The sequence below is a fragment of the Tiliqua scincoides genome, chromosome 13, assembly GCF_035046505.1.
Source record: "Tiliqua scincoides isolate rTilSci1 chromosome 13, rTilSci1.hap2, whole genome shotgun sequence".
NCBI classification, from domain to species: domain Eukaryota; kingdom Metazoa; phylum Chordata; class Lepidosauria; order Squamata; family Scincidae; genus Tiliqua; species Tiliqua scincoides.
Window position 1 is genome coordinate 5,905,115 of NC_089833.1, and position 21,058 is coordinate 5,926,172.

The 21,058-nt window shown below is 46.7% G+C and overlaps 1 protein-coding gene and 1 pseudogene across 1 annotated transcript in view; both read left to right on the forward strand.

Annotated features, from left to right (window-relative positions):
* Positions 1-21,058, forward strand: part of RBFOX1 (RNA binding fox-1 homolog 1) — a 160,418-nt gene that overhangs the window by 121,071 nt on the left and 18,289 nt on the right. The gene's annotated exons all lie outside the window — the stretch shown is intronic.
* LOC136633749 (5S ribosomal RNA) lies at positions 2,602-2,724 on the forward strand (annotated as a pseudogene).

Here is a 21,058-nt window from a genome sequence, read left to right on the forward strand (position 1 = left end):
GGTCCAAGCACTGATGTCTCTTCCTTTGCAGCCTGTTACAGACACAAGAGGAGGATCATGAGAAATATGATCAACTGGAATGCAAGAGGGAGGAGAGAGCCAGAAAGCTGGCAGGAAGCAAGAAGCTTCCTGCTTTCTGTTTGACTCCACTTATTCACCTTCCTGTAGCATTCTGCTTGACTGTGGGTGCAATCCTAATCCTTTATGTCAGTACTTTCCAGCCCTGACATAGGGACTTCCAGCCCTGACTAGGTGCCAATGGGACTTGTGCTGCATCCTGCAGTTGGGTGTCACTCACGGAGGCCTCCTCAAAGTAAGAGAATGTTTGTTCCCTGACCTCAGAGCTGCATTGCCCTTATGTCAGTGCTGGAAAGCACTGACATAAGGGGTTAGGATTGCGCCCTGCATCTCACTTTCCTCCTCTAGTGTTCTATAACAGACTGTAAAGGAAGAGACATCAGTGTTTGGCACTATAGTAAGTATAAGGGTTGCCCTTTTGTTCACGATTTTGGTATCCGCAGGAGAATGGGAACATATCCCCTGTGGATACGGAGGGCACCTGCATCTATAATAGCTTAAAAACAGCATTCGGCATTTAAAATCAGTGTAAATGTCATGAGTTTAAAACTATTTCAGAGCCATTTTTTGATGCATTTGCTTCTTCCAGCATTATATTGAAGCCTGCTGCTCCCTTTGTTTACTCACTCTTCTGTGAGCTCTGTTTGCTAGTCTGTTGGGATGGCATGGAATGAACACACAACTGTTACAACTGTTGCAGCAGGAAGAACTTTGAAAAGCAGTGCAGCTTTCTTGACTATTTGAAAGTGGGGGGAAAAAACACAAGGAGGACAGTGTAGTGCTGTGGATGGTTGGTCTGTGGAACTCCTTGCCACAGGATGTGGTGATGACTTCTGGCCTGGATGCCTTTAAAAGGGGATTGGACAAGTTTCTGGAGGAAAAATCCACTATGGGTTACAAGCCAGGATGTGTATGTGCAACCTCCTGATTTTAGAAATGGGCTATGTCAGAATGCCAGATGCAAGGGAGGGCACCAGGATGAGGTCTCTTGTTATCTGGTGTGCTCCCCGGGGCATTTGGTGGGCGGCTGTGAGATACAGGAAGCTGGACTAGATGGGCCTATGGCCTGATCCAGTGAGGCTGTTCTTATGTTCTTATGGATGAAAGGTCAAGAGAAGCAGGCAGGGAGGTGTAAAATCAGATGTTGACTCATCCTGGGGCATAGCTAAAGAACTCTCTGACCAATGGGGGCAAGAGACAGGAGTCTAACCGGAGATGGTGTTAGCTGGATTGCAAGCTTCTGGTCCTGCTGGAGGGTTTGGCTTGTACAAGCACTCGCACGATGAAGAAAACTAAAGTAAGGTAGGGGAAAAAGTATAGGTTTCCGGAGAGTTTCAAACAAACCAAAGGAGCATTTCATTTTGAATGCAAAGTGAACGTGGTGGCAATTTATGTCCTGCTTGTAATGATGAGAGGGCCATCTGTTCTTCCAATTTCCTTTTTCGACATACAGGCGTCCCCCTGTGTCTGTGGAAGTGGTATCTGCGGTTTTACTTATCCGTGGATCTGGGGGATCTCCCACACCCCTTGTGCACCCTTTACAGTATCTGATTTCTGTAGCAGCACTTGTAGCATGGGTGCTTAATGTTCTTGCTGAACTGAAGAACCAAACGTGCAGTCGACCAGCCTGTACGCTTAGAAGGAGACTAACTGAATGTAAACAGAAAGCGGGAACTGCCCTGCATCCTGTTAGCATTAAGTTAGTCTCCTCTGTGTAGCGTGCAGGCTGGGTGCCCGCACATTCGGTTCTTCAGTTTAGCAAGTTAAGCAAGAAACAGAAAGCAGAGCTACGCTGGTGGGTGTATGGGAGGCACTAATTATATAGGGTTCCACTATATCCCGATCTTGTTTGGTCTCGGAAGCTAAGCAGGGTCAGGCCTGGTTAGTACTTGGATGGGAGACCGCCTGGGAATACCAGGTGCTGTAGTCTTATACCATAGTCTTTCGAGACTGAAGGTTGCCAACCAGGACGGAAAGGCAAGTGCAGCCATTCTCTCGCCACCAGTTTGCGTTTATAGGGACTCTGAATGAAATAAAAATGTGAGCTAGGAGGGTCTGAGGAGGATATATCTGATGGAGAGACCCAAGGCCCTCCCTCCTTCACTCTGCCAGCCCTTCTTGCTTTCCTCCCTCGCCCTCCTCCATTCTTTTACAAAGTTCCCTCCAAGGAAACAGCATCTGACATCCCCTTGTCAGCTCGCCCCCTCTTGCAACACTCCCAGATGGAGTCAGCAGTGGTCTCTTGTGAGATCATTTGGCTGGTGTCACAAAGCGGACCTGCTGGAAACATCTGGATGGGAAGCAGAATGTTGGACCAGAAAGGCCTTTGTTCTGATCCAGAGCTATCCTTGTTGTGTTCAGAGCACTCTGTTGATTGGAAGTATGTGTGTGGCGTACACATGCCCGATCTCGTCTGATCTCGGAAGCTAAGCAGGGTCAGGCCTGGTTAGTACTTGGATGGGAGACCGCCTGGGAATACCGGGTGCTGTAGGCTTATACCATAGTCTTTCGAGACTGAAGGTTGCCAACCATCTCCCTATACTGAACACTATCTCCCGATCTCGTCTGATCTCGGAAGCTAAGCAGGGTCAGGCCTGGTTAGTACTTGGATGGGAGACCGCCTGGGAATACCGGGTGCTGTAGGCTTATACCATAGTCTTTCGAGACTGAAGGTTGCCAACCATCTCCCTATACTGAACACTATCTCCCGATCTTGTCTGATCTGGGAAGCTAAGCAGTGTCAGGCCTGGTTAGTACTTGGATGGGAGACCGCTTGGGAATACCGGTTGCTGTAGGCTTATACCATAGTCTTTCCATGCCTGATCTCGTCTGATCTGGGAAGCTAAGCAGTGTCAGGCCTGGTTAGTACTTGGATGGGAGACCGCTTGGGAATATTGGGTGCTGTAGGCTTATACCGTAGTCTTTCGAGACTGAAGGTTGCCAACCAAGAACTCTCAAGCTGAACTTAGGCTGGTGATTATTCCCTCTACAGCAGTGCTTCCCAACCTTTGGTATATGTACATTCAGGGGTACTATAGGGGGTACCTGAGAAAGAATTGAATAATGGTGAAAAAGGCAGGTCTGTATTAGAATGTCTTATGAGGCTGGCATTAGAATGCCTTGTGGGGCTAATATGAGGGTACAAATTTTGGTAACCGGCTGCCAAGGGGTACGCAAATAAAAAAGTGTTGGGAACCGCTGCTCTACAGCAGGGGTGCCCAAACCCCGACCCTGGGGCCACTTGCGGCCCTTGGGGACTTCCAGTGTGGCCCTCAGGGAGATCCCAATCTCTAATGAGCCTCTGGCCCTCCGGAAAATTGCTGGAGCCCACACTGGCCCGACGCAACAGCTCTCAGCGTGATGGCCAACTGTTCGACCGCTTGTGTGAGCTGTGGAATGAGGGCACCCTCCACTGCTTGCTGTTTCACGTCTGTGATGCAGTAGCGGCAGCAAAGGAAAGGCCAGTCTTGCTTTGTTCAAGGCCTTTTATAGAGCTTCAGCTATTGCAAGATCTTCATTCATGTAAGTTCTACCTCTAGTATATTAATTTATGTAAATTTATTCAAATTTTAAATGTAAATTCATTCTTCCCCCCCCCCCCCCGGCACCCAACACAGTGTCAGAGAGATGATGTGGCCCTCCTGCCAAAAACTTTGGACACCCCTGCTCTACAGCATTAGTGTAACCATGTCTGTTGCTAAAACACCACAAAAAAGCAGTCTGGATGAGTCTGTATATACAACTGCATCAAAGTTATCTATCTTGGTGTTTTATTTATATACACATGTGCTCTGTACATCACTAAAACACTGGACTAAAAGAATAGTGATATACCTGTGCGAAAGATCATATCAAGTTTTCACTGATATGAAATGTGGTCTGTTGAAAGCAGTGTGCACGTAATATAAAGGGTGGGTCAAGACAATAGTGAACTAAAAGGAAAATTCTAAAAACAAAAATAGTGAGAGAACAACGGAAAATTCCTAATGCATTTGTTCCGGTTTTGATACACGGCAAGCTAATTCAAAACTCCAGAACTGGAATTTAAATTTAGATACAGAGAATTTCAAATGCATCTGTTGCGTATGTCTGTAATTCAGGGGAAAAGAGGGTGGGAGGGAGAGAGAGAGAGATTTAGGTGGCAGGAAGGCTTCCAGATCTATCCCACAGTGCTCTAGTTCTTTACATAATTGTCTGCAAAAACTTCCATCAGTTTCTGTAATTAAACTAATGGTCTAAATGAATTTCCAGATCACTAGCTATTCATTCCAATATGTCATTACATGGAGTTCAATTAATAGAAAGTAAGTTTACAGCCCATTGTGTCCTTAAAATGGTTTTCTGTTTTAGCTGTTTTAATTAGCAATATTCGCTCTGCTAGCACCAGCTCCCACCCACCCATTCAGACCACACACATGCACACATTTTACGTGCCCTGTTGTCGGACTTTGGTGTTCCTCGTCGCTTGGCATTAAAACAAACAGAGTGAAACACCGATAATTAAAACTCTAATGTCTTTGTTACTCTTAAAGTTCACAGGCCCCAATCCAGTAATTGCATTCCAGGTACAGAAGCTCTAACTTGTGCCTCTCTGGCTTCCCTTGGCAATTCTGAAATGTTTCGCCTTGGGAAGAACCCAAGAAATTTGCTTCAAATTTCACTTTGAGTGACATCTGGATGGCAACCCAGGGATGCGCAGAAACCCCCCTGAGAAATTTTTCTTGTCTCATAAAAATTAATTTGGCTTCCCTTGGAAATTCTCAGATATTTCTCTTTGGGAGGAACTCTGAAATTCACTTTGAATTTCACTTGTGTAAAAATTGCAGTGCCAAACATAGTCTGGGATTCACGTCCAGCACCCCACGTGAACTCCCTAATCAAAGGTGCCCTATTCAAGTCAAAGGAGGGAGTCAGGACTAAATCCACAACTCTGCTCCTTCTGCCTCCGTCCCAAACTGGGTGCATTTATTGGTGGACCAGTGGAAGTTCTTCATGGGTGCAAATGGTCTGAATGTTAAGCCTCTGGATTGGGATGATATTGACCTCATTCCGTGTTTTCACCACATAGAGTAAATCCTAATGTAAATTTGAAGGCTGCTGCCTTCTGTGGTTTGTTAAACACGGGTCCCATTCAGTTTGTTTTTTTTAATTTTTCCAAAATGAACACACAACGCTATAATTGTGTGTAAGTCCACACCTGGAGTATTGTGTCCAGTTCTGGTCGCAGCATCTCAAAAAAGGCATAGTGGAAATGGAAAAGGTGCAAAAGAGAGCGACTAAGATGATTACGGGGCTGGGGCACCTTCCTTATGAGGAAAGGCTACGGCGTTTGGCCCTCTTCAGCCTAGAAAAGAGACGCCTGAGGGGGGACATGATTGAGACATACACAATTATGCAGGGGATGGACAGAGTGGATAGAGAGATGCTCTTTACACTCTCACGTAACACCAGAACCAGGGGACATCCACTCAAATTGAGTGTTGGGAGAGTTAGAACAGACAAAAGAAAATATTTCTTTACTCAGCGTGTGGTTGGTCTGTGGAACTCCTTGCCAAAGGAAGTGGTGATGGCATCTGCCCTGGACACCTTTAAAAGGGAATTGGACAAGTTTCTGGAGGAAAAATCCATTATGGATTACAAGCCATGATGTGTATGTGCAACCTCCTGATTTTAGAAATGGGCTCTGTCAGAATGCCAGATGCAAGGGAGGGCACCAGGATGCAGATCTCTTGTTATCTGGTGTGCTCCCTGGGGCATTTGGTGGGCGGCTGTGAGATACAGGAAGCTGGACTAGATGGGCCTATGGCCTGATCCAGTGGGGCTGTTCTTATGTTCTTAACTACAATTCCCAGGAAGCCTTGCAGGTCTCTGGTTATCTGGTGTGCTCCCTGGGGCATTTGGTGGGCGGCTGTGAGACACAGGAAGCTGGACTAGATGGGCCTATGGCCTGATCCAGTGGGGCTGTTCTTATGTTCTTAATTAAATAAGTAAAGAATTAAGTCCATCCAACGCAAAACATCTGCAGAAATTGTGAGATGAGTGTTATAGAATGCACCTTATTTTAACACACTTTAATGAGAGTTCTCTAGATGGGATGTTGATCCGAAGCTGGCGTCAGATTTCATCCGACGCAAAACACCTGAATATGAACCTGGAGGGCCTGAACCTCATTAAAGCCTCTGTAGGAATTTTGTGGAACATTTTGAAAGAGTGATTGAAATTTTGCAGCGAGGTGTTCTCTGTTTCTTGTTTAGAAGTTAGCCAGGGCAGTGTTTTCAACGTGCTACCTGTACCACGAGCGGTACTTGAGGTGTTGTCCAGCTGCACGCATGGCTCTCAGGGGACACCTGCTGCCTGGTAGTGAGGCCGTGATGAGACTGCAAGCCGTGTGACTGTGCAAGCAGTGGTAGGAGGCTCGGCTTGGCAGGCAGAGCTCCAGCGCATGGTTTTTGCGCACTTGGGAAACCCCACCTGCTCACCCTGATTGTAGAGTTGCATCTGGCCTCCCAATCTGGAAGTAACTGGCAATGATTTGGTAAATGGGCATTTGGTGGGCCGCTGTGAGATGCAGGAAGCTGGACTAGATGGGCCTATGGCCTGGTCCAGTGGGGCTGTTCTTATGTTCTTAACTACAATTCCCAGGAAGCCTTGCAGGTCTCTTGTTATCTGGTGTGCTCCCTGGGGCATTTGGTGGGCCGCTGTGAGATGCAGGAAGCTGGACTAGATGGGCCTTTGGCCTGATCCAATGGGGCTGTTCTTATGTTCCTAACTACAATTCCCAGGAGGCCTTGCAGGTCTCTTGTTATCTGGTGTACTCCCTGGGGCATTTGGTGGGCCGCTGTGAGATGCAGGAAGCTGGACTAGATGGGCCTATGGCCTGATCCAGTGGGGCTGTTCTTATGTTCTTAACTACAATTCCCAGGAAGCCTTGCAGGTCTCTTGTTACCTGGTGTGCTCCCCGGGGCATTTGGTGGGCCGCTGTGAGATACAGGAAGCTGGACTAGATGGGCCTATGGCCTGAGCCAGTGGGGCTGTTCTTATGTTCTTATGTTCTAATGATGACATCAACAGTTACTTCTGGTGATACTTCAGATAGTTAGATAATGGGAAGTGGTACATGAGGGGACAAAGGTTGAAAAAACACTGATCAATGGCAACGGTTCCCAAACTTCTTAGCGCCAGGACCCACATGTTTAAACGACACTCTATCGGGACCCAGCTAGGTCTACCAGACTTTTAAAAACAGGAGATCTAGAAAGAAATATTTTTGTTTATTTACAAGTAATAATAAACAGAAACAGAGCCTCAAATATTTATCCCCCTATATTTCCAAGTGCGTGTTCAGCTCCTTGCTAACTGTCTAGCTTAGATAGCTTAGCAGTTATCTTGCAAACTGCAGGAGCTGAGCTCTTTGCAGGGCAATTAGCAGTACCTGATTTTTCAACAGCCTCAGGGCTTGAGGCAATTGGTTGGCAATTGGATCTTTCCATCCTCCTTTGGCAGCCCACCAAAAATCAGGTCGCAACCCACCAGCGGGTCCCCACCCACAGTTTGGGAGCAGTGGCAAAATTTGGAAGCAAACGTGAAGGATCCAACTCAGTTGAAACACCAGAAGCATGCCAATTAAACATAAAGAAGGTGTTTCCTGGATATCCCCAGTGGTTTCTGCGGATGCCACATCTTTGGGCCTTGCCTTCCCCTCTCATTTTAGCTGGGCTGCTCTTTTCAGAGAGAGAAATTGAGCTACCGCTCGACTCGCCATCTTCTGCTGTGCCCCCAAACAGCATGCTTGTCTTGATTTTTCTTCCACAGAAATACATATGACAGATAAGTAGCTGCCCTGGGATACTTTTGCCTTGTGTCAGAGAGATATTAAAACAATAAACTACATTGCCTTGGGATTTTAGCTTACGAGCAAACAGAAAACAACGAGGCAGAGATGAGATAGTTTTGAAAGGTGGCAAAGGCAGTTGTTTCAGAAAGCTCCCCGGGAACCGGAGATTCCGCTGACGGAAAATATTTTGATTGTGATGTCTCCTTAAGCTGATTTGGGGGGAGGGGGGGAGTCTCTGACTATATTCAGTTCTGCCATTCTGTTTTAGAAAAAATAAAAATGTGATCTGCCTTCAGAATGATTCATCTGCTTGAGAGACATAGGCTGCAGTCCTGTCTACGCATGTTAGAGTAAGCCCCGTTGACTATAATGGGACTTATTTTTGAGTAGACTGGCACAAGATTGGGCCCTTAGACTGCAATCCTATCCACGCTTTCCTGGGAGTAAACCTCATCGGACACAATGTGACTTACTTCTGAATAAATATGCATAGGATTGGGCTCTTGGACAGTGCTTTAATCAGTGCTTGGCTTATGCAGTAGGGAAGGGGGAAAAGTGGGTCTGACCCTCTTAGGCTTTGTAATGCTCCCAACTGTTTTTCGAAGGTTAGAATCAAAGAGTTGGAAGGGCCCCAATAGGTCATCTAGTCCATCTAGCCTTAGGCAGGAAATCCTCTTAGAGCAGCAATTTTCAACCTTTTTTATCTCATGGCACACTGACAAAGTGCTAAAATTTTCAAGGCACACTATCGGGTTTTTTTTACCATTGACAAGGCACACCATGCTGCTGGTAGGGGGCTCAAATCCCCCTACTGCCCTCCTAATAAATGATCCTCCCCAAACTCCCACGGCGCACCTGTGGACCATTCACAGCACACCAGTGTGCCACGGCACAGTGGTTGAAAATCGCTGTCTTAGAGCAGGGGTGTTCAAACTTTTTGGCAGGAGGGCATCATCTCTCTAACACTGTGTCGGGGGCTGAATTAACTTACATTTCAAATTTGAATAAATTTACATAAATGAATATATTAGAGATAAAACTTGTAGGAATGAATGAAGGTCTTGCAATAGCTCAAGGCCTATAAAAGGCCTTGCACAAAGCAAGGCCAGCCTTTCCTTTGCTGCCACTGCTGCATCACAGTCATGAAACAACAAGCAGTGAAGGGAACCCTCTTCCCACAGCTCATGTGAGAGGTCAAACAGTCATCTTCACACTGAGAGCAGTTGTGTCAGGAAGGCTCCGGAGGGCCAGTTGCTCTTTGGAGACTGGGGGCTCCCCGCGGGCCAGATTCTGAGTCCGTGAGGGCCGCAAGTGGCCACCGGGCCGGGGTTTGGGCACCCCTGTCTTAGAGCATCTCCAACAGGTGCTTGTTGAGCCTCTGCTTGAAGATCTCCAGTGAGGGAGAGTCCACCACCTCTTTCGGCAAGCTGTTCCACCGCCAAACCTCCCTGACCGTCAGGAATTTTTTCCTGATGTCTAATCGAAATCTCCTCTCTTGCAGTTTGGACCCATTAGTTCCAGTTCTGCTTTCAGAGATAGTTGAGAATAAATTGTTCCCTTCTTCCATACGACAGCCCTTCAGATATTTGAAGAGAGCTCTCATATCCCCTCCCAGCCTTCTCTTCTCCAGGCTGAACATGCCAAGTTCCCTCCACCTTTCCTCGAAGGGCTTGTCCTCCAGCCCCCTGAACATTGTCGCTCTCCTCTGAACCTGCTCCAGTTTGGCTGCATCTTTCCTAAAGTGGGCTGCCCAGAATTGGACACAATACTCCAGGTGAGATAGAGCAAAGCAGAACCACAACTTCTCGTGACTTGGAAGCTACGGTTCTGTTAACGCAGGCTAAAATTGCACTCGCCACTGCTGGCTCAGGTTCATCCTGCAATCCGCCGCAACTCCAAGATCTCGCTCACATGTAGCGCTGCCAAGCCATGTATCTCCCATTTGATACCTGCACCAGTGCAAGCCATACACACCAGGCCCAGGAAAGCATCCATGCCCCTCCTTAACACAGTGTCAAATCTGGGCAGAATATGGACTGCTACAGTAGCTCTTTGCCTGTCGATTCCATAACCATGAAGGAGTATATTGAAGCTCAGGGGCTACAGCTGCTGCGGAAGTTCATTTTGATCCATTCTAGTGTGAGCATAAATACTTTGATACTAGTTTTCTAAACTCATGCACGGAAAGCACCCGACAGTAGACCACAGCTGCGATACAAGGACATCTGCAAGAGGGATCCGAAGGCCTTAGGAGTGGACCTCAACAGGTGGGAAACCCTGGCCTCTGAGCAGCCCGCTTGGAGGCAGGCTGTGCAGCATGGCCTTTCCCAGTTTGAAGAGACACTTGGCCAACAGACTGAGGCAAAGAGGCAAAGAAGGAAGGCCCATAGCCAGGGAGACAGACCAGGGACAGACTGCACTTGCTCCCAGTGTGGAAGGGATTGTCACTCCCGAATCGGCCTTTTCAGCCACACTAGTTGCTGTTCCAGAACCACCTTTCAGAGCGCGATACCATAGTCTTTCGAGACTGAAGGTTGCCAACGATGATTTTTCCACAATCGATCTTCTGTATTTCAAAAATGTTAGAGAGGCTTAGGAGTATGTTTGGTTTTCCATATTACTTTATCTAGCTGCCAATACCGCATGGTAGGGTAGACCAGGGCCCTGCATCAAGAAGCCTAGTAGACCTGGGCTCCAAAGACTCTTGTGGCTGTCAGCACCTTCCCCCCTCCCCTATTTTGCCCCCCAATTCTGCCTGCCCCCATTGGCCCCTCCCCCTTTGGGATGGGGCCCAGAAGAAACTTTGTACCCCCTGAAAAATTCCTCTCATAGCCTTTGGTTGTTCTTGCCCAAGTGCAGAACTTCGCATTTGTCCCCGTTGAACTTCATCTTATTCATTCAGCCCAGTATTCCATTTTGTCCGGGTCTTCCTGAAGGCTTCTACTGTCTTCTATTGTGTTTGCTTCTCCTCCCAGTTTGGTTGCAGGTGGGGACATGCTGAGGAAACACAGCTGCACAGACAACACCCAAAGCTGCATCAAAAGGAGGAGACAAACTCAGAGAAATCAACATTTTAATAAAAATGTCTCTGGAGGGACAAAAGGGACATTGACAGGCGGAATTTTCTTTGTGTCCCAGAAGAAAATATTTGTGAAAACATGCTGGACCTATTGAAAAATTTTTTTTTATTGTAGATCTCCTATTTCCCTTCCCCTTAATTAGAATACTGTAGTGGTTCCCAAATATTTTCAAATGGCAGCTCCCTTAACCTCTGAGCCATTGGCCCTCGCTCCCCATTAGGGCTACAATCCTATACATTGTATAGGGCCGCAGGTTTTTCCATGAGGATTCTATGGGTCCCCTGCCCAAGGGTTTCTGTGGCTGCCTGGGGAGCCGCAGCTCATAGTTTGGGAACCAATGCAATACCATCATACCATAAACCTTTATTGGCATTAAAACAATAAAACAATAAATAACATTACAATAACCATCACGGAGCCTGCGTTGTCAAAAGGGAAAATCACAACATAAGACTAATAAGAATGGAAAGTATAAAAAAAAAAGGGGGGGCGAAATAGACTCAAGGTGGGGGTTTCAGTTTGATGACTGCAGAGAGAAATTCTGCTACTGCGATGGTGATGACCGCAGAGTTGTCGCTCGGGAGGACAGATAAGGGATCAGTAAAAGTGTCAGAAAAGGAGGACAATAAGGGTTCCAAATGAATATCTCGAAAAAATTGGTGGACCGGACAACAGATTGGTCTGTTGTCCAACCAATGCAATACTTGGGAAAGCAACTTTAAAAAAAAAGTTCATTTTCCGGTACTGTGTATTTATTGAAACGGTTTTTGTAAAGGTTGCAGCCCTTGTGCACACTCAGCTGGGAATAAACTCCTTTGAGCGCCGTGTGACTCACTGCTGTGTTTTTATGCTTCAAGGTGTACTGTAAAAGGTGGTGTGCTGTTATTTCTCCCCCCCCACCGCCTGATACCGCTACAGATTTCATAGCAAGAGAGAAGTTTTTCATGGATGAGTTTCTCATAGGAGAAAGGTCAAGCTTCTGCCAGACCTCAGCTCCTTTCAGAGGCAAACAAAGAAGGTCAGGTCAGGTTTCAGAGTGGACAGGCCAGGAATCCGAGGAGCAGATAACAGAATGTGATGTGGAAGTCCAGAGATCCAGGCTAACAGAGATCCAGGAGGCAGGTATCTAGTTAAGGTGAGGCAGGTAGTCGGGAATCCTCGGGAGCCGAGAGAAGGCAATGTGTGTTGCTACTCAAGACATTGTTCAGTCCAAGGAAACAGATGGCCCAATCCTGTCTGAGTTCCAGGCTGACTGTGCTCTGACAATAGCACAACCACCAATGTCCATGCTGCTTCTTCTTGCCGGGACATCCTTGTAGGTCCAGCAGCCAACGTGTGTAGAATATTTGGCCGTGGCAAGTCACGTTGCCCGGGGTGCACCACGAGGAGGCTAGTCTATGTGACACCCCAATTCACCCTATTGTGGGTTTTGTACGATGACGATGCTGTGTTTTGCCGTAGGATTAAATAAATAAATAAGGCCAACCGCCACCATATCCTAAGCCCATCTAGGCACCATTATAGCAGCTCAGTGATCTCCTCTATGGAGAACTCGTGCAAGGAAAGCGCCCTACAGGTAGACCACAGCTGCGATACAAGGACATCTGCAAGAGGGATCTGGAGGCCTTAGGAGTGGACCTCAACAGGTGGGAAACCCTGGCCTCTGAGTGGCCCGCTTGGAGGCAGGCTGTGCAGCATGGCCTCTCCCAGTCTGAAGAGACACTTTGCCAGCAGTCTGAGGCAAAGAGGCAAAGAAGGAAGGCCCATAGCCAGGGAGACAGGCCAGGGACAGACTGCACTTGCTCCCAGTGTGGAAGGGACTGTCACTCCCGGATTGGCCTTTTCAGCCACACTAGACACAGGACAATACAATACGATACAAGGACATCTGCAAGAGGGATCTAAAGGCCTTAGGAGTGGACCTCAACAGGTGGGAAACCCTGGCCTCTGAGCGGCCCACTTGGAGGCAGGCTGTGCAGCATGGCCTTTCCCAGCTTGAAGAGACACTTGGCCAACAGTCTGAGGCTAAGAGGCAAAGAAGGAAGGCCCATAGCCAGGGAGACAGGCCAGGGACAGACTGCACTTGCTCCCAGTGTGGAAGGGATTGTCACTCCCGAATCGGCCTTTTCAGCCACACCAGACGCTGTTCCAGAACCACCTTTCAGAGCGCGATACCAGAGTCTTCCGAGACTGAAGGTTGCCAACATAAGCACTTCCAGAAATGCTTTGATGGGGCTAGTGTTTTCCTGGAAAGGGCTTCAGTGCTGGGGTTGGTATGCGGTGATTGATTGATTGATTGATTGATTGATTGATTGATTGATTGATTACAGTATTTCTGTACTGCCTTTCTTATCAGATTTCCATCAGACTTATCCAAGGTGGTTCTCACTGGCTGTCATAAATAAACCCCCATAGAACCTTCTGTTCTCCAGATGTTAATCCTTCTCGATGCGGTTGTCTCTCTGGCTGCACACCTCATGACTTCTGAGCTTTCCAGGGATAGCTACACATCAAGCCAGGCAGTCTCAAGATCTTACCACTTTTGCTGACCCCTTTCATGTTCCTGTTAGCCTGTCACCTCAGCTCGTCAGTGACTCCCCCTCTCTCTCACAGAGGGTGATCATAACCTGCTTCATTCACGCAGGCAGCAGCTAAAGCTCCGATTCATACGTACTGCCCCTTCCTCTGTTGCAAGTGAACAGGAAGCCATGCTTTGCTCGTTCATTTGAAACAAGTCCTGCACAGAGGAATGAGGGCATAGGAAGGGAGGGAGATTGCTCACATCTCCCTCCCCTCCACTTACCCACCCTGTGGGGTGGCGCTTGTGCATGTGGGAGTATGTGTTTTTTCAATGGTGTTTTTTTTAGGGGGGTGGTGGTGGTAGGTGGCCACTCTTGAGCTGTCTCAGGCAGTAGTCAAGCCTGGAGGGTGCATCCAGAGTATGCCTTGGTGCCATAGAGAGTAAGGTTTCAGAGCACTGCTGCTAGGATCCCAAGTTTAGGACTTGTAGGACATTGGATCATTTCTAAGCCCCCTGTTTTGGGCACCACAGAAATGGAGCAAAGTCTTCAGGCTTCTGAAAGCTGGTCAGGGGCATCCGTTTCAGGGCAATCAACCTGGTACCTGCCTTCCTGCTGGTTACTCCCTTTGACTTTGCACGTGTGAAGTGCAAAATTATGCAGGGGATGAACAGAGTGGATAGAGAGATACTCTTTACACTCTCACATAACACCAGAACCAGGGGATCCACGAAAATTGAGTGTTGGGAGAGTTAGAACAGACAAAAGAAAGTATTTCTTTACTCAGCGTGTGGTTGGTCTGTGGAACTCCTTGCCACAGGGTGTGGTGATGGCATCTGGCCTGGACGCCTTTAAAAGGGGATTGGACAAGTTTCTGGAGGAAAAATCCATTATGGGTTGCAAGCCATGATGTACATGTGCAACCTCCTGATTTTAGAAATGGGCTATGTCAGAATGCCAGATGCAAGGGAGGGCACCAGGATGAGGTCTCTTGTTATCTGGTGTGATCCCTGGGGCATTTAGTGGGCCTCTGTAAGATACAGGAAGCTGGACTAGATGGGCCTGTGGCCTGATCCAGTGGGGCTGTTCTTATGTTCTTAACTACAATTCCCAGGAAGCTTTGCAGGTCTATTGTTATCTGGTGTGCTCCCTGGGGCATTTGGTGGGCCGCTGTGAGATACAGGAAGCTGGACTAGATGGGCCTATGGCCTGATCCAGTGGGGCTGTTCTTATGTTCTTAACTACAATTCCCAGGAAGCCTTGCAGGTCTCTTGTTATCTGGTGTGCTCCCTGGGGCATTTGGTGGGCCGCTATGAGATACAGGAAGCTGGACTAGATGGGCCTATGGCCTGATCCAGTGGGGCTGTTCTTATGTTCTTAACTACAATTCCCAGGAAGCCTTGCAGGTCTCTTGTTATCTGGTGTGCTCCCTGGGGCATTTGGTGGGCCGCTATGAGATACAGGAAGCTGGACTAGATGGGCCTATGGCCTGATCCGGTGGGGCTGTTCTTATGTTCTTATGAAGTGGGGGCACATGTGAACTGCTGGCAAAGTGGGGTGTGTGTGCGTGCAAAAATATTTTTGGTTTGTTTGCAAATAATCTTTTTCAAATGCTATCAAGAACCCCCGAACCTTGAGGTTTTTCAAGCATTACAAGGACGCGCTTGAAAAGCCCAAAGTCTTTTGAAGGTGAGAACCCCCTGTGTCCGTAGTGGCTGTGTGTAGAAAGATGACATTGCAAGCATAGTTTCCAATCTCTGTGGTGCTTCTGAAGAACATGAACTCTCCATGCAGTTCCTGTTTCGGTTCTTCTTAAGGCTTGGGATTGCTCTTTCAGTGATGAACTTGATGTGATTTTATTCTCATAATCCATCTATTTACTCTCCTCCCCCCCCCCCATTTAATAGGCACTATTAAGTGAATTTCTTGAAAGTAGGCTTCGTACCCAGGTCCTTTGCTTCTTCATTCTACACACACACAAGGAAATAAACCCACTTTCCTGTTGAATGCAACAGTGTTGCAAACGCTGACCTCTGTAAGACTGAAATGTACTCTACTTCCCAAATGAAATGCTACAAGGCAATCTTGCCCAAGGGTGTTCTCAATACATTGAGAACTCAGATCCCAGATATCATGCCCAAGCTAAAAAAAAAAAAAAAAATCATTATAACACATTTAGAAACCCAGTCATCTTTGATACGTTACTTGAAATAATTCATAGGATTTCTTTATGACTTGGGGGGGATGTCATTTGCGGGTAATTGGAAGTAATGTGGAGAAACATACACACATACACCCGTTACATCAGTACATGTGTCATGCATTAGGGAATCTTAAGCAGAAGAACTGTGAAAATAAGTCAGGAAATGTTTGAACACTGAGTTCTATACTGCAAGCATTTTCATATATTTTTACGCACATCTCCAGATGTTTAATTGTGAATGAAATGCAGTATTTGCAGGTAAAAATATTGGTGGGGCTGTCCCTTTAGATAAATATTATCTGTAATTTGAAAAAGGAGGAGCAACAAGGTTGGAAAGAGTTTGCGGGCTTTAAGGAAATTATGAACATAAAACTCACCTAATGGACTAGAACAGTGTTTCTCAAACTGTGGGTCAGGACCCATTAGATCGGTCGCAAGCCAATTTCAGGTGGGTCCCCATTCATTTCAATATTTTATTTTGAATATATTAGACTTGATGCTACCATGGTATGTGACTGCATTGGGGGAAATGTTACAGACCTATACTTTTAATAGGTGACTATTGCTTTTAACAATGGTGACAATAATAGGTGACATGCTTTTAACAATGCTAGTAAATGGGACTTACTCCTGGGTAAGTTTGGGTAGGATTGCAGCCTAGGATTGTTAAAAATTTTCCTTCTTGTTGATGTCACTTCCTATCATGACATCACTTCTAGTGGGTCCTGATAGATTCTCATTCTAAAAAGTGGGTTCCAGTGCTAAATGTGTGAGAACCACTGAACTAGAAGAGTAGTGTGCGGACTTGGGAAGACTTAAGGGCTCAATCCCATCCAACTTTCCAGCTCTGGTGCAACTGCAATGGGACCAAATGTTCCCATAACCTGAGGAGGCCTCTGTGACTACCTCCTCACCACAGTGCACCCCATTGGCACAGCTGCACCGACACTGACACTGGAAAATGGAACAGGATTGGACCCTAAATTTCACCCTAAGACAGAGATTGTCTCCTCACACACAAAACTCTGGCCCTGACTATTAAGGCTTTCTTTCTTTCTTTCTTTCTTTCTTTCTTTCTTTCTTTCTTTCTTTCTTTCTTTCTTTCTTTCTTTCTTTCTTGATCGATCGATCGATCGATCGATCGATCGATCGATCGATTAAAGCATGTGATTTATAGTCAGTTAAGAAACAGATTAAATTTACATAAGGTTGCATATGAAAAATATTCTGGTATCTAATCTGTCACTATTTGACTTGAGTGTCGATATTGAAAAAGAGATTAAGCAATTCTTATGGAGATATATGAGCTCCTTTAAACACACTCTTAGATTCAATTGCAGAAGAGACTTGTGTTCTTGTTTTAATACAACTAGCTACCTTGGAACAAAGAAGCAATGGATTCTCGAGCACATTTGCTATCCTCCTTTTGTCATTTAAAAAAAAAATTTGGTATTTTACACTTGGCTACCTGGCATTCATGCCAAGCCGGAATGGGATGAGTCAGTCTTATCTGTTGTTGTGCTTGTCAGTATCCAGATGGGTTGGACAGATTCTGCTCAGCACTTTATGGTTCATATTCTGGGATATGATCATGGATACTTCAAAATTCACTAGCAGCAGGAATGTGCAGTTTTGAGGGCCAAATCCGACATTACGAGAGTCATGTGGTTACTGCCAAGAAAAACAAGCTTTCCCTGCTCACCCTGTTACAGTGGTTCGCAAACTATGCCCCACAGAGCCTGGGGGTGCCAGAGCGAACCCACAGGGGCACAATGGGATGTTAAGGCCACACTTGTAGTATTGTGTCCAGTTCTGGTTGCCACATCTCAAAAAGGACATAGGGTAAAGGGAAAAGGTGCAGAGGAGAGCGACCAAAATGGTTTGTGGGCTGGGGCACCTTCCTTACGAGAAACAGGTACAGCATTTGGAGCTCTTCAGTTTAGGAAAAAGGCAGCTGAGGGAGGACATGATTGAGACTACAAAATTATGCAGGGGCTGGATAGAGTGAATAGAGAGATGCTCTTTTCCCTCTCACATAACACCAGAACCAGGGGATATACACTAAAATTATTGGGAGAGTTTGGACAGACAAAAGAAAAGATTTCTTTACTCAGCATGTAAGCAGTCTGTGGAACTCCTTGCCACAGAATGTGATGATGGCGTCTGACCTAAATGCCTTTAAAAGGGGATTGAACAAGTTAATGGAAGAAAAGTCCATCACAGCTTATAAGCCATGACTGATATGTGCAACCTCCTGGTTTTAGAAGTAGGCTATGTCAGAATGCCAGATGCAGGGGAGGGTACCAGGATGCAGGTCCCTCCTTGTCTTGTCCCTGTTCTCTGAGGCATCTGGTGGGCCACTGTGGGCACAATCCTAAGCAGGTCTACTCAGAAGTAAGTTCTATTGTGTTCAATGGGACTTACTCCCGGGAAAGTGAGGTTAGGATTGCAGCCTGTGAGACCCAGGAAGCTGACCCGATGGGTCTTTGGCCTGATCCAGCAGGGCTCTTCTGATGTTCTTATGTTCCTGGCAGCCTCTTCTTCCCAGCTCTCTTTGGCGCTGCCATCTTGGATCACATGAAATCTCGTGATATTTGAGCGCCACAATCTTGGATCTCACAAGATTTTGTGAGACCCAAGATGATAGCACCTGACTGAGCCAGGAAGAAGAGGCTCTGGAGGCACCATGATCCCAGTACGTTTGGGAACCACTGGGCCATGCCCACGATATGGTATGTATGCTCAGTTGAATCTAAGGTCCAAGTGGAACTTAACTATCGATTGTCAGAGCTGGGCTGTGGCAATGACTGGGAAACAAACCAGGAATCAGGAAGGAAGAGTCAGGAGCAAGACCGAAGTCATGATCAAGGAACAAAGCCAGGAGTCGCATCTCCAAGGAGACTTTGGTTGCAGTCTTATTCACACTTCCCTGGGAAGAAGCCCCATTTAACATAATGCTAAACAAGGATAGGAGTATGCTGTAAGTGGCTCAGGCAAGAACCTAGCTCCAAACCAGAAGCCTTTTCTATCCTTTGGAGGGATCCAGTTGTCAGCCTGTGTCAGAGGAGGCAGCCCAAAGCTTGAGAGCCTTTTCCTTTAACAGTAGCCCCAGGTTGCAGTCCTGGCAGCTTACTGCACATCGAAGCTGCTCACTGAACCCTGAGGCTCAGTTCAAAACTGAAATTGCAAGTAGATGCCAGCTTCTTGCCAAAGGGGGAGATCTGGGACATTTCAAGCACAGCCAAAGCATTTCTCTAAGATAAGTACTGTGGGCACTTGGTATCCAAGGGAGGAATCCATTACAGGACCCTCTGTGGATATAAAAATCCACAGATAATGAAATCTGCAAGGGGTGGTGTGGCATTGCAAAACGTACCCGGAGGCCATGCCCGGACCTCCCGTTGCATCCAGGAGGCCCCCCGAGGCCCTCTGCAGTGTGAGATTGACATCCCGCTGCGCAATTTCTCAAGAGGATTCTGCATATTGCCAAGTTAGAAAGCAGTTCTGCATTTTAAAAAAATGTCTGAATGCAAAAAGAATTGCTGTGCTCGAAGAGACCCAGCTCATGTGCTGATTTAGCCTGGCTCGCTGGTTGGCAACCTTCAGTCTTGAAAGACTATGGTATAAGCCTACAGCACCCAGTATTCCCAGGCGGTCTCCCATCCAAGTACTAACCAGGCCTGACCCTGCTTAGCTTCTGAGATCAGACAAGATCGGGAGATAGTGTTCAGTATAGGGAGATGGCTGGCAACCTTCAGTCTCAAAAGACTATGGTATAAGCCTACAGCACCCGGTATTCCCTGGAGGTCTCCCATCCAAGTACTAACCAGGCCTGACCCTGCTTAGCTTCCCAGATCAGACAAGATCGGGTATGCCCCTTCCTTCCCAAGCACAGCACACAGCATTAGGCGTGTTTCATGAGATTGCTCAAATCAGCCAGAGACCTGATTCATCCACTCACAACTTGGGAGATGTGTGAGAACAGACTTCATGTGGATGTCTGTGTAATGGAGCATTAGCTTCCCATGTTGCACTATGTGTGCAGAGAAAGGGAGGTGCCTTTGCTCCAGATCAGAAGGGCGCCATGGTCAATTTCTCATTTTTATCTCAACACAAACTGTTACCCCTAAACCAGGGGTAAAGCCAGGGTGGTGTAGTGGTTTGGGAGATGGACTTAGACCTGGATGATCCAGGTTCAAATCCCCCCTCAGCCACAAAGCTTCCTGGGTGACCTTGGGCCAGTCACTTTCTCTCAGCCTCTCCTACCTCACAGGGTTGATGTGAAGACAAGAAAGAGGGGAGGAGCAGCTGTGTAAACCGCCCTGAGCTCTTTGGAGGGAGGGCAGTATAAAAATGTGAAAAATAAAAATAAATAAATAAATGTATTTTCAGCCCTCTAATTTTGGATCCAACTGTGACTCTGATTTGCCACTTCGCCATTTCATAATTCCTGCTACCCTTTAATTTAGTTTGGTGTATTTTTTGCAAACAATGATCTCCTTTATTAAAAAAAAAAAAAAGTTAATTAATCAGGCCTGTGTCAATTTCCTTGTGCCCTGTCAATTTGTGGCGAGGCAATTAATCACTAATCATCAGCCAGCCAGCAGCCAGCAAAAGGGATGATCCGTGAGCCATTTATCGCCTCTTTGAAAAAATAAATGGCACCCGCCGCAACACAGCAAATACATCTTGTCTTTCATAATATTTTATCGACACTTTTGCATGTTGTAATAGGGCGGCAGCAACTAGCAGCTGTAGTTCAATGCAGTCTGAATATTAAGGAACAAATGGGAACAGATTTATAGGCTATTGCTTTTTCTGTTATGTCAGTTCGGAGATTACGCCGAGCAAATGAACAGTGAAAAATTACTCTTCCATGTGGGGAATGATGATTAAACTTGTACATTAATTAGAGATTGGGTGTGCATGTGTGTTTGTGCATGGGTTTTCTTTTCAATGCATTTCAAATGGAAATGGCCTGTTAGAAACTGTTTGTCCAGGATGGGCCCAAACAGCACTGTTTAATCTTGACGCGGAGCTGAGCGCAATGGCGTTTAATGACTGTTTCAGTCGTCCTGAGGAAGGGTTTTCCATGAATAAATCCACTTTGAAGCCAGGAACGGAGAGGAAGACAGTATCGATGTTTCAGTATGTACAGCGCTAGATCGAGATCAAACTTGCATGGATTGTGTAGCGACATCGCGGAATAAATCACAGAGGAGATTGGTGTCCACAGTGCTCCTTGCTCTAAGTAAATGCAGGGTTAAAGCCCAGGTGGTAGCTGGAGGGGTGCTGCACAGCTGCAGCCACTAGAGGCTAAAGAGAACCTAGAAGTATATAAACA